The following is a 12,734-nucleotide window of genomic DNA, read 5'->3' as shown; positions in this document are numbered from 1 at the left end:
AAATGTCCAAATTATCAATTAGGATTTTTAATAAAGCTTAAAAAATCTTAATTGCTCTGGCAGAACCTTTTTCAAATGGATTAGACTTCTGATTTCTTAAAACGCAGAATGCATACATCTCTTGACAACACAGAACTAATATTTTCAGGCTCAACAGTGTAGTAGTTTTTAAAGGTGGCAATGTCGCTGGAAGCTTCTAGTCACCTGCACGAAGCCCCTCACCGAGGACTTTGGTTCTGTATTACTGGGCTCTCAGGAGACACATTCTGCCATGGCTCCAAGCCTGACTATCACCTCCATTTTGCTTTAGTGATAAGAATGGAGGAGACCCTACAATAAGTGGTGAAAACTGGGTCTGAAATGAGACTCGGAGATGTAAGCAATGTCCCCCTGAAGGCACAGTCCTTGTGACACTGTGCTTGATGAGAGACTATTCCAGCTTGCTTCCCGATATCCCTCAGGTCTGGACACATTCTCAGGATAAACCACAGCATAATCTGTGCAGTGAGTTAACTGTTCGAGTGCACAACGTTTTGCATACACACGTAGACTTACACACCCTTTGTAAACTCGGGCTATATTTCGCACAGGATCAGTAACAAAGTGCCCCGTGCGTAATAACATGCTGTCCGCCCATAAGGACTTTTCCAACACTTTTTAAAAGATGAAAATTTTTCTGAGCAGAGGCATTCTTACACAAAACCATAAACAAATCCATAAACTAAACATAAGAAAAGAGATTCTTACTGAAAAGAGACTATGAGACCTGAAACTTGCTCGGTGACCATCTTCCTGCATGACACTCAGGGGCAAAACTGGGAAGATGGTGAATCCTGCAAACAATGCAGGATCTTATCTTCCTCAGTCTGTAAGCACATCAGGGAACTTATCAGGACACAGAACTTCCACGGGCAGCAGAGTGGCTTCATATATTTATTTGTTTATTTTGGTACCAGGGATTGAACCCAGAGATGCTTAACTATTAGGCCACATCTTCTTCGGTTCTTTTTCTTTTTCCTTTTTTTTCATTTCGAGACAGGGTCTTGTTAATTGTTAGAGCTTCACTAAGTTGCTGAGGCTTGTCTAGAACTTGTGATCCTCCTGCCTCAGCCTCCTGAGCTGCTGGGATTACAGGCATGTACCACCACATCCGGCCAGAGGGGCTTTAATTAGAAATAGTCTAACACTCAGCAGGATTCTAATCTGCACACTCATCACCTTGGGATCTCCAGAGCTCTAGGTGGAACCTCAGATTCTGCATTTCCAACATACTCCCAAGGGAAAAAGATACTGATGGTCCAGGGACTACACATTGAGTAACAGGGAAGAATCCGAAACACTTAGGTTGAAGTTCCTTCCATATCGAGACGTCAACCTTGTCACCTGCACATGTAAAACGACTGTATTGTTCAATTTCCTTCTGGGCTTCCGGGAGCCAAAGACCAGCTGGCTCCTCTTAACTCACACCAATTAAGTCAGAACACAGACATGCTCAGGAGGGCTTTTGTCTGGGCCAGAGTCAAGGACAGAAGGAGCACAAGGGCACACCGAGTGGAGTCTCTCCTTCCAGTGCTGCGTTTCAGGCTGTCTTCCCAACGGTGTTTTCTGACCACCGTGGGACAATCTGCTGCCATGGCAGGTGTCGGGTTTATCATTCCAGTCACTTCCCTTGTGTCGCTCGTTAACTCATCCTTCTGAGCTCCACCCAAGGGATTTGAGATTTCCAGCTGCAGAATGAGCTTGGGTACAGCAACCTAAAGATGCTGCCATGACCATGTGGAAACTCTCTAGAAAGCCAGAGAAGACCCAGAGAGAGCAGGCTCCAGGTGCAGTGGAGTGGGGGCAGTCATCAGAGAAGGAGGGAGGGATGGGTGTGCAGCAGATGCAGACCCTGCAAGGGCCAGAGAGCAGACGCCAAGGATGGAAGGACAGACAGGAGAGGAGAGGCAGGCACAGAGCACAAGAGTATCACGGTTCATCAGAAGAGTATCATGGGTCCAGCCTAGCCTCACAGATAAGCCTGCAACTTCTCCTTGAACTTGAAGTAAACTCAAATATCAAATGGCATTTGAGTTCAACGGCAGCCTTACAAGGGCACATGCGAACCTGGACCACTTTCTTAAGGTACTAAATGACAGGCCCAGGAGGGTGCTGAGGAGGAGGCCCCCTGATCTCCACTTATAGCCCCTCAAAGACCCCTTCTTCCTTGTCACAGCAAACAGGGTCAAAGCACTGACAGTTGTTTGTCCTTCCTCTTCCTGCCTTACCTTCTTATGCACCAGAGAAACCCACAACTGGGTTCTGATGGCAAGTCTCAGACATGCCTCCTGCTTGCTCTCATGGCAGCCATGGGACAGGGGAGGCCACAGCAGACTAAGGGAGACACCGAGCAAGTGGTCCCAGTGACACAGGGACAGACGGTCACCAAATGTTCTGGGATGTTTGTGTCTCCTGGGAGTTCAGATAGAATCGGGGTGGCAGGGATTCTCCTATGGTGGTGTGAAAGAATGTCGTTCTAGAATAAATGTACTATGTTTTCAAAGTCTAGTAGTCTCTGGCCTTTTTGCATAATTAAGACATATTAAAAATATTCATTTCAAGGTTTTATTATGTGACAGATCGGAGCAACGAGTTTCAAAAGTATGTGCATACTCTTTCCTCTTCTCATGAGAGCTTCCTCATTTTTCTCTCCCACCTGGAAGACGCCAGGAGGGACTGTCAAAACAGGAAGACCTGTAAAAATCCCAGTGTCTTCAAGACCAAGGGCAGCCTTGAGTCTGTCTGGTCCATCCACCTCCAGCTCCTTCTGCCTCTAAGTCACAACGTTCTCTCACCTTACACTCTCTCCACCTGCTCACCAATTAGGGAGAACGCCTTGCCCTCTCTTCAGAACCTACCATTTCAAAGTAAAACTGCATCTGTCTTCTTGTCTGGTGTCATCTGGGTATTTGGCAGCAGGTTAATGGGCTACAGCATCCCCCTCCCCATCTGCAGGGGGTATGTTCCAAGAACCCCCATGGATGCCTGAAACCATGGACAGTACCAAATGCTGTGCATTTTCCTACACATACATAAGTATGATAAAATCTCATTTATAAATTAGGCACAGTAAGAGAGTACCAATAATAGAATAGAACAATTATAACAATGTGCCACAATAAAAGTGAACGTGGTCTCTCTCTCTCTCTCTCTCTCTCTCTCTCTCAAGAGTCAAGACAAATATTAGTGTTTTCAGACTGCAATGGCCATGGGTAACTGAATCCGCAGAAGTGAAGCCCCAGGTAAGGGGAGGCTGTTGTATAACAGTGTAGCCAGTGTACACACAGTGACACAGCATGACATGAGCACACATCCCAGAGGCAGAAACAAGAACGCTCAGGCCATGCACCAAGCAGGGGGCAACAAGCAGGCCACAACAATGGGGGCCACTGCCAGCAGGGGTGGGTCCAGGGCCCAGGCAGGGCCAGCTAACATGCCTTCATGATGGGAACAGGGCCTGACAATTTGGAAAAGAGCAGTTTGTCCAGGTGGGAGGAGTGACATCCGTGAGTAGTAAGAGGCAAAGGGAAGAGGGCCAACAAGATTCCCCTGGTTGACAGGAAGAGCATGACCCAGGTGTGCTGAGTCGGGAAAGGACTTGGGTGCAAAATGGGAGAGGAAAAGGACCAATGAGTGAGAGGCCTCTGCGGAAACCCCCGTCTTCAAAGCCATGTGTGTAAGAAGCCAAGTGGAATGAGGACCAGGGGACCTTCTACACATTTGCCAAATTGACCTAACCTCTATGTAACAGGCCCACCTCACACCATAGCAAAGGGTGCCCAAGACTCACTCTCCTAGTCATTTGGGTTCATTCACAGTTGCTAAAACCACCAGATGCTGGGCACTAAGTTAAGTGTCAAAAACCCTATAAAGCCTGGTGTACACATTACCTCCAAACTAGGACACAGATACTATCTCCACTTAAGGACAAGGCGGCTGAGGCTCCCAGACAGTAAGAAATTAACTGGAGGCGACACGGGTGTGAAGCAGCCATGCTGGGATTCACACCCAGCATTGCAGAGATTCAGGAAGGCAAGTGAATGTCAACACATCGGTGACACCAAGCTACCTTACTGGACACATCTGCCAACTCTATTAAATACCTACTAACAGGATGCACCAATGAAGTCACAGGCTGGGCTGGCATTACGGTGGCGTAAATGGGGATAACCAACCCAGCAATGGATGGCCCAGGCCCCTCCTGATTGGCTGCTGGCTGCTGCGCTGGATGCTAAGCCCTCTGGCTGTCACTCCTGGTTAGAGGAGTTTCAGGAATCCTCTCTTGGCTAACCATAATTAAAGTAAAATATTTAAAATAACTCCACCTCAGAATTAAATTACGTAAATTACCGTAGGCTGAAAGAATTTATTAATAAGGGAGCAAATGAATGAACAAGGACAGGGGCTCTGATAAAAGGCATAACTGATTAGCTAAGTCCAGGGGCTTGAAGGCCACCTCATGCCAGGTCTTATCCTGTTGTGGGGCTCAGGAATAGGAAGAAGCTAGAGGATCATACTTGAAGAAGTGGATTTTGTCAGTAAGTCATTTTGCTGCAGCAGCCATTAAACGCTTTGCTATGGCAAATAATCAGTACTTTACATTTTCTAAGCATGAGAAAGAAAAAAGTTAGGAAGAAAGACCAGGCCATTTCCTTTACCTATGATCTTATGGACATACCACCAGGAGTGAGTCTGGCCTGGCCCTTGGTATGGCCAGGGAGTGCAGGTCTCTGGGTAGTGCAGGTCCCTAGAAGACTTTCCAAGATGGAAGCTCTGAAACACTTCCGACCTGGGGAAAGCTCCAGAGCCCTCCCACTGCAAAACGCCCACATATACAGTGTGCGGTTGATTCCAGGGGATTCCTAAACCATCAGTCACAGGAAGCAGAATGGCCTCAGAGCTCCAGTCAAGAACTTCTCTGATGCTAAGAGAACAGGAAACTGCCAATTACTTGACCTCTCCTGTCATCAGAATGTACCACTTCTGTCCCCAAGAACAACTTTTTTCTTCTCTGGCATCCCTTGACTGTTACTCATGGCCAAATGCTCATAAAATCTCTCTAGAAGGATGACTATGGGTAAATACAAAGGCCTGGAAATACCCAGCAGTCTCAAGAATGTGCCCACAGAAATGGCAGCAGCAATACCCACTTATAATGCCTTCATCTAAATGACACTTCCACAAAGGCCAGCGCTAGACTCAATCCCTGAGGTTACCAAGAATGGAAATTAGTATCTGGCAGGTAGAATCAGCTCTTTCTCTCTCCAATACACATACCAGTATATGTAATTCTCAAAAATAGGACAGCAAAACATTTGGTGTGAGAACATGACTGGACTTGAAAACAATGGGCCCTCCCACTCCCCACCCCATGTAAAGCAGGAGTGCTGGAAACGGATCAACCAACACCCAAATCTGATCGTCAGTTCTATCTCCAGAGCATCATTTTAATATCTGGGAACTGCCAACAGATGTTACACCAAACTGGCTGGGCTGTGTTAATGTAAATGTGCAGACCTTTGTTGGGATCAAAAAAGGAAAAAGTACACCATTAAAAACTGGTGTGTGTGGGGGGGACCATTTCAACAACTATATTACTTCTTTAAAACATCAGCATAAATTTGGCAGGCGTGGAAATCGTGCTGTGGGTGCTATAATTCTATTTGTCCTGTTAGCTACGAAAGCCTCGGATGCACAACACCTCTTGTCAAACCGTCGCCTTTTTCTCACAGGGAACTGTGACCTCTTCAAACACTCCACAGGCCTTTCCAGTCTGGCTCCTGCTCCTCTTCCCATTGTGGCCGTCACAGATGAGTTTAGGGACTTGTGCAGCTTCCAAAACCAGTAACCCACTATTAGCATGTTAGCTTTCTTGTTGACTTTTTCTGCTGCACCTGACACTGCTAAATACCCTGTTTGAAATACTCATGTACACTGGTTTTGGGGATATTATTGTTTTTCTTTTCATATATATATCCCTCTTCATTCAAGCTACCCTAACCATTCCTTAAATCCAAGGGCCTCCCTTATATCTCACAGCTTTTGCCTCTAAGAACTCTATTTCCCAGGCCAAGGGTGGTCTCATCCCCCCTCTCAGTGTAAGCTCTTCTCCAAGGACAGCAACTCCCAAACCAGAATGTCAATCCACTGTCTTTCTTCTCCCTTACTCTTAACTTTCAACACACCCGGCTGGTGAATCTCTTTTCTCCCTTGGGTGTTGCAGATGCATGTGAAAGTATAAGATGTTTTTAAATGAACTGAGGACAAGTTCGATGACTTAAAGAGGTTTGATATGGTCCGATAATAACTTCAAATGAATTTCAACGTTTAAAAAACTTTATGGACTTATGCTATACATGTGAGTTGCCCAAACATTTTTATATATAAAGAAAAAGATAACAAATTCAGATCCTGAGCCCTTGATCTTTAGGGACCTTCCATGAGCTTTTAAGCAACCACGGCAGTTGACCTTGGTGGCAAGGTGTCAGAAGGCCCAAGCTGACCTCCCCAGCCCCGATGCATGTTATTACATCAAATAACTTAATCGGAACACAAACTGTTCTTAGATTTCTGCAGAGGTAATTAAATAACAATCCAATGCCAATTAATCACAGTCAAATAAGAGTGTGTCAGAGAAGAACTCGATACACACTGGAGACTATTTAATGGTCAAACACTTGGCAGGATCTTAGTTAAACAATGATTCATTAAACCTCCTCTGCCACACAATGGTTAGGCTAAACTCAATGTGAAAGAATCGAAACTCTTTTGTTCTCCCATAAAAAGACATCAAACCTCGGTGCGTGATATTCTTTTCTCTCTCACTTAGCAGACTGCTCAGCTGCATGATTCATGTGTTCAGTTGCTCTATGCCCATGGGCGTCTGCAAGTCCTCCTTGGCTCTGAGCACTGTAGTTAAGCGACTCTTTCCTTCCCAACTGTATCACTAAAGAGCTGGATAGCTGGCCACACCGACTTGAAGTGTTTATTCACTCCAAGCAGGGAAAAGCAGCCCAGACTCAGAACCACCTTCGGCCCAAGGAGCACAAGATCACCTACCACGGAAACCCTGGGTCCATACAACTTGTCCATCCAGGAAAAAGCCAATCCACATTTTTCGTTCATTCTTTTTTTTTTTTTTTTTTTTTTTGTAGTGGTGGGGGAGTAGAGTAGTGGGGATTGAACTCAGAAGCACTCAACCACTGTGTCACAACGCCAGTCCTATTTTGTATTTTATTTAGAAACAGGGTCTGAGTTGATTAGCGCTTCGCCATTGCTGAGGCTGGCTTTGAACTTGCAATCCTCCTGCCTCAGCCTCCCAAGTCACTGGGATTACAGGTGGGCTTTTCATCATGTTCCTCAGGACACTACACCTTCCCACAAGTACACTTTTTTTCAAATGGAGCAAGAATTGAAGAAAACAACATGTCTCTATATTTGCTGAGTTTTGCCTACCTTAGCACTAGAAGCAACTCTGCAGTTTCACTATTGTAAGTATTTCTTAAAAGCATGATTTTTGCACTTCATTGCTGGTATGAATCTGAATCAGAGATCAGAGAAGTGGCTAAAAACCAGCTCTACAGTGTCAGACTGCAGATGTTTCAAGGATGGTATTTGCTCTCTTTAGAGAAGGGTCACCTAACCCAATTTTAGTTAAATGCTGGGTTGTTACTCATCTTTATCATGCATTTTAAAAAATGATTTTAGTTGGGTGTGTAGCACAATAGTAGAGCACTTGCCTGGCACGCATGAGATCCTGGGTTTGAATCCTGGGGTGTTTTTTTTTTTTTTCAAAAAAAAAATTGAAAAGTAAATAAATAAAATCCATTGCATTTCTCTTCATTGGCCAAGAAAATATGAACGTGGAAACATTTTTGGAAGGGAAAGAAATGTTTCATTAAAAAGTTTTTTTAAAGATGATATATTATATATATTATCTGATATTATATGTGTGTACACACACACACACACACACACACACACATATATATATGCTCCTACCACTCAAAACTGAATTTATTGTTGGTAAAATGTATTCTAACACTGCTCATACATTGGGCAGTAGGAAATAAAACCCCACTTTTATGTATCTTGCTGGATATAAAATGTGGAACTCTTATGCCTGTAACAGTGCATATGAACACTTACTAGGTCAAAAGTACATAAACACCGTGACTCAAACACTGCAGAGGTCTTGACACAACAGCAAACATAAAGCCAGAAGAACTAACGTGGTGAACGTGAAACTGATTTGGGGGCTGCTCAGTCGTAAACCCATTTTGTTTTACCTCTGCTCCAACAGCCCACAATGATAACAGCCCTGTGTGCGCCTATGTCTCAGCTAAACTATGACATAAAATGATTTCGAGAGGGGGAGAAAAGCCACACTGAGTCTAACATAAACATACCGTGGCAAAACACATTTTCCTGCAAATATAAGCAGTTTTACAGCCTATCAAAGTGGTGCCAAAAAGTAGATTTATTCGCCTTAAAGTGCTGACAGGAACGAAACGTTTCTGCAGTCAATAAAGAGGACGTTGTAACCCAATCGTCAAATCAATACAGTCATTAAAAATAGACCGCGTTCTTCAAGGAAATGGTGAATTTAAGGGGGAAAAAAATCTCCGGGTGCGAAGGAGGATGTCACCAGACACAGCTGACAATTAACCGACGTGGCCTGTCTCTGCTCCATGCGCCTGCGAAGGAACATCCTTGGGTTCCTTATCTCCCCTGGCGTGTATTTAGCCATGTAAACTGCCACGCGGCATTTCCAGCTTCCCCCACAGGCATCTTATAAATACAAATAAGAAAATACGCCCTGGGTTTTTCCTCTCTTCTTCTTGTAGGCCCCAAACTGACAGAATATTATCACTTTTGTAGCCGCTTGCAAGTCGACACACTGGTATTGGGCCAAAATGTGCTGAGATTATAATATCCATTTATCTAAACTGCTAGCATGTAACGAAATTCAGGTGGGGTGCCTGCCACCTAAATTAATTTACTACTTGAAAAAGACTTCTCCTGCCAAGCCTGTCAGAAGAAGACAGGAAAGGAGTTAAACTGTAAATAAATCTAAACATGGTTTGCGTTTGATCTAATTTTCAAGAGTAGGATTAAAAAAGAGGAAGCGTGCCAAGGGAAGGTGCCAGAAGGAGACTAGCAACAAAGAAGGCTGCCCTTGGAGCACAGGATCCCAGGATCCGCACCACCGCCTGCTGCAGGGAGTGCTGCCAGCTGTGCCAGGGACGGAGCACTCCCTAACGCTGATGCCCACAGCTGCCTCCAGCGATTTATCAACTTGAGAAAATACAGGATGCACCACCTCATACCCAGCAGGATGACTGCTATCAAAAAGAGAGTAAGGAGTGCTGGCGGGCAGTGGAGAAACCGGCACCCCGGTATACCACCGGTGGGAACATATCGTAAATGGCGCAGGCACTACGGAAAACAGCAGGCCAGGTCCTCAAAATATGAAAAGTAGAATTACTACACGATCCAGCAATGATTCCACTTCTGGGCCTACACCCAAAAGAAGTGGAAGCCGAGACTTGGATATTTGTATACCCACCATCACAGCAGCATTATATGCAATAGCAAAAGGTAGAAGCGACGCCAGAGTTTCCAACAACAGATGAATGGGTGAAAACAAGATGTGGCATGTAAAGATAGGGTGGAATATTGCTCAGTCTTGAAAAGGAAATTCGGACATCACGACAACGGACGTTGTTTGTGAAGATACCGTGCTGAGAGAAACAAGCCAGTCGTGAAAGGAAGAAGACCGTACGAGTCCACTCAGGAGGAACCTAGAGGAGTCGAACTCGTGCAGGCGGAATGCAGCAAGGTGGATGCAGACGTTCAGTTGGGAACGATGGGAAAGTTCTGGAGGTGGATGCCGGCAATGGCTGCACACAGTGTTCCTGTGCTCAATGGCACTGAATCATGCAGTTAAGACTGGTTACAATGGCAAATTTTGTTAGTCTATTTTGCCACAATAAAAAAAGAAAATATATTCAGACTTTACAGGGAGGCTTCTCCCAGCATCCATTCTTTCCCTCACACCCACTGATTCCTGGTCATGCTGTTGGAGCGTTAAGCTCCACGGGCTCACTTGGCACCCAGCGTGAGGAGGAGGCTTATGCTGTGGCAGCCCCTGGGTCACCACCTGGTGAGGAAAGGAGAGAATAACAGCGCTTGTGGAGAGAAGGAGGTCTCAGAGGCCTGACGGCACCCCACTGAGGGAGGTCTCTCTGTCTCTCTCTCTCTCCTCTCTCCTCTCTCCTCTCTCTGGGAGGAGGGCAACATCTGGGGGAGGGACAAGTGAGGGAGAAGCCCGCCTGCAGGCAGAGAGGGACATGGAAGGAGCACAATGTCCCCCTGCACAGAGAAAGAAAAGGAGAGGGAACAATGTTGTGCATTTGACTCTGCAAAGCAGGGCTGACCTATGGACCAACACTGTGGCCATTTACCTTCCCCCAAATATTTCACATTATAATCCACAATCTGGGCCCCCTTCTTGCCCACTCCCCAGCCTTGAAAACACTTTCAAGTTAAGACGTCAAGAACAGACCTAATGGAATTCCACCCCACTGGGTGACATGGCCATGACACAGCCAGGGGTTCCTTAAAGCCTCCCATCCTCTACTAGAACCTCAAGGGCCCCGTGAGAACCCCAAAACCAGTATTTAGGTTGGTCGCCAAAACCCAAAGGTTTAAAAGTCACTAAGCGGCACCTACCATCGGTGAGCTTGTACAACCTAAAGATCAGAAAGCTAAATAGAAGATAAAGAGATGCCAAAATTTAAAATATAAAAAGAGGAGGTGTCTACATGGTAAAGGACAGTGACACATGAGCCTTCTCTGCACTGCCAGGGGATGTGCTTCTTGCAATGGAAGCAAAGATAAACATACAACAGGATCAAGGGAGGTTTCCAAGGGCTAGTCTTGAAGTCTGAAGAAGGAAATGCTATGATAGATTATTCTAGAAACAGTATTTAGGAACATGCACTGAGGGAGTATGATCTCAGGAGTTACTTAAATGAGGACAAGAGAAGGATAGGTTGCTCTGGGTCAGTATGGGGGTCGGGAGGTGAGGAGAGAAGGGTGAGGACATAGCACCAAAGCCCCAGGCAATGCCAGGCACGGGGGAGAAACCAGGCCCTCCGTTTAGAACGGATACTCCTGTCTGCAGATGTCACATCCCGGGAGACAGCAAACATGTTTCTTAAATTTTATTTTTAAACGGCAAAAAACAGCTGAGCATGGTGGTGCTTATAATCCCAGAGCCTCAGAAGGCCGAGGCAAGAAGATCACAAGTTTGAGACCAGTCTTAGAAACTCAGCAAAGCCCTGTCTCAAAATAAAAAGGACTGGGGATGTGGCTCAGTGATAAAGCACCTCTGGATTAAATCCCAAGTAACAAAAAATGAAAATAAAACATTTTTAAAAGGAAATAAGCAAAGTCATTAGCTAAATATTCTCTCTCCTTAATGCAGAGGCTATCTGAGCTGACCCAATGCTGATTAGGAGACACACTGGCGAGGCTTGTGATTTGCCCACTGCCCGTCCGTCTGCTGTCCTCCACTGGACACTTGTGTGGGCCTGCCACCCCACCCTACTGAACTGTTTTCCCTCCTATTTAAAGCAGACACTTTGCTAAAGACCCAGTGGAAAAGGTAATAATGATGTTAAAATTTTTCAGAAGTTAACCGAGAATTTAAAAATTATAATTTTTCAAACTCAATTCAAGTTTCTTTTCCTGAACCCTACAATGTCAGGATCAGGTAAAAATATAATAATATCCATAACTGACATTTTAAAAAATGAAGAAGTTGCTCATATTCTAAACACCAAGGTTACAGGGCTGGGGATGCAGCTTCACAGCAGAGTACCTGTCTTGCACACATCAAGTCCTGGGTTTGATCCCCAGCACCATGAAAAAATAAACACCAATGTTAGAAAGAGAAAATATGCTGATAATTATATTCAGTTCAGCTTTTCATTTATTTGATAAATTATTAGGCATAAAAACTATACCTAGCATATACAACTGCACAAAATATGCTGTAAATAACTAGTCAAAAAGCCATTGCTTAAAAATAAAATGTATTTTTAAAAATCTCAGCTCATCTTCAGAACTGAAAGAAATGCCAAACATTCGATCATGAAAGAATGCCAAACTTCTCTGTAAACTTCAATCTATGTTTTAATAGGCATTTAGGAAAATTGAAACATAGTGTTTTAAACATCAGTAGATCACAATGTTTCAGACATAATGTAAAAGTCATAAAGTGGAAAAGTGATTAATTTTATTTACCACTTAATTTTATATCAATAAAATTAGTAAAATTTTATTGAGATCTTATTTAAAGATCTCAAATCTAAAAGAAAGAAAGATGTTAATTCTGGTGTGGGCAGACACAGGCTTCCTGAGGGTATTCCCAGCGTGACCTGGCAGAGAGCCAGTCCAGCCGAGCCATGTTCTCAAGCTACTGATGATCGAGTGTGGATTCCTCAGACCTGCTGCTCACGGTCTCACACAGACATCAAAAGACTCCTCTGCACGTAGGCTAACTTGGAGAAGGCAGAGCTACCCAGACCTGTGAGTGAAATTCACCTGGCTTCAGTACAACTCCTTTCTACTCTCTTGCCTAGAGGGGTCAACATGCTGGGAGAAAGCAAGGGGGTGGAGAAGCAAAC

The 12,734-nt window shown here is 44.7% G+C and overlaps 1 protein-coding gene across 9 annotated transcripts in view; it reads right to left on the bottom strand.

Moving 5' to 3' along the window:
• Positions 1–12,734, bottom strand: part of Abcc4 (ATP binding cassette subfamily C member 4) — a 230,969-nt gene that overhangs the window by 83,210 nt on the left and 135,025 nt on the right. The gene's annotated exons all lie outside the window — the stretch shown is intronic.

Source organism: Sciurus carolinensis, chromosome 5 (assembly GCF_902686445.1).
Source record: "Sciurus carolinensis chromosome 5, mSciCar1.2, whole genome shotgun sequence".
Classification (NCBI taxonomy): Eukaryota; Metazoa; Chordata; class Mammalia; order Rodentia; family Sciuridae; genus Sciurus; species Sciurus carolinensis.
The sequence above is the reverse complement of the archived record's forward strand: the minus strand, read 5'-3'. Positions and strand labels throughout refer to the sequence as shown.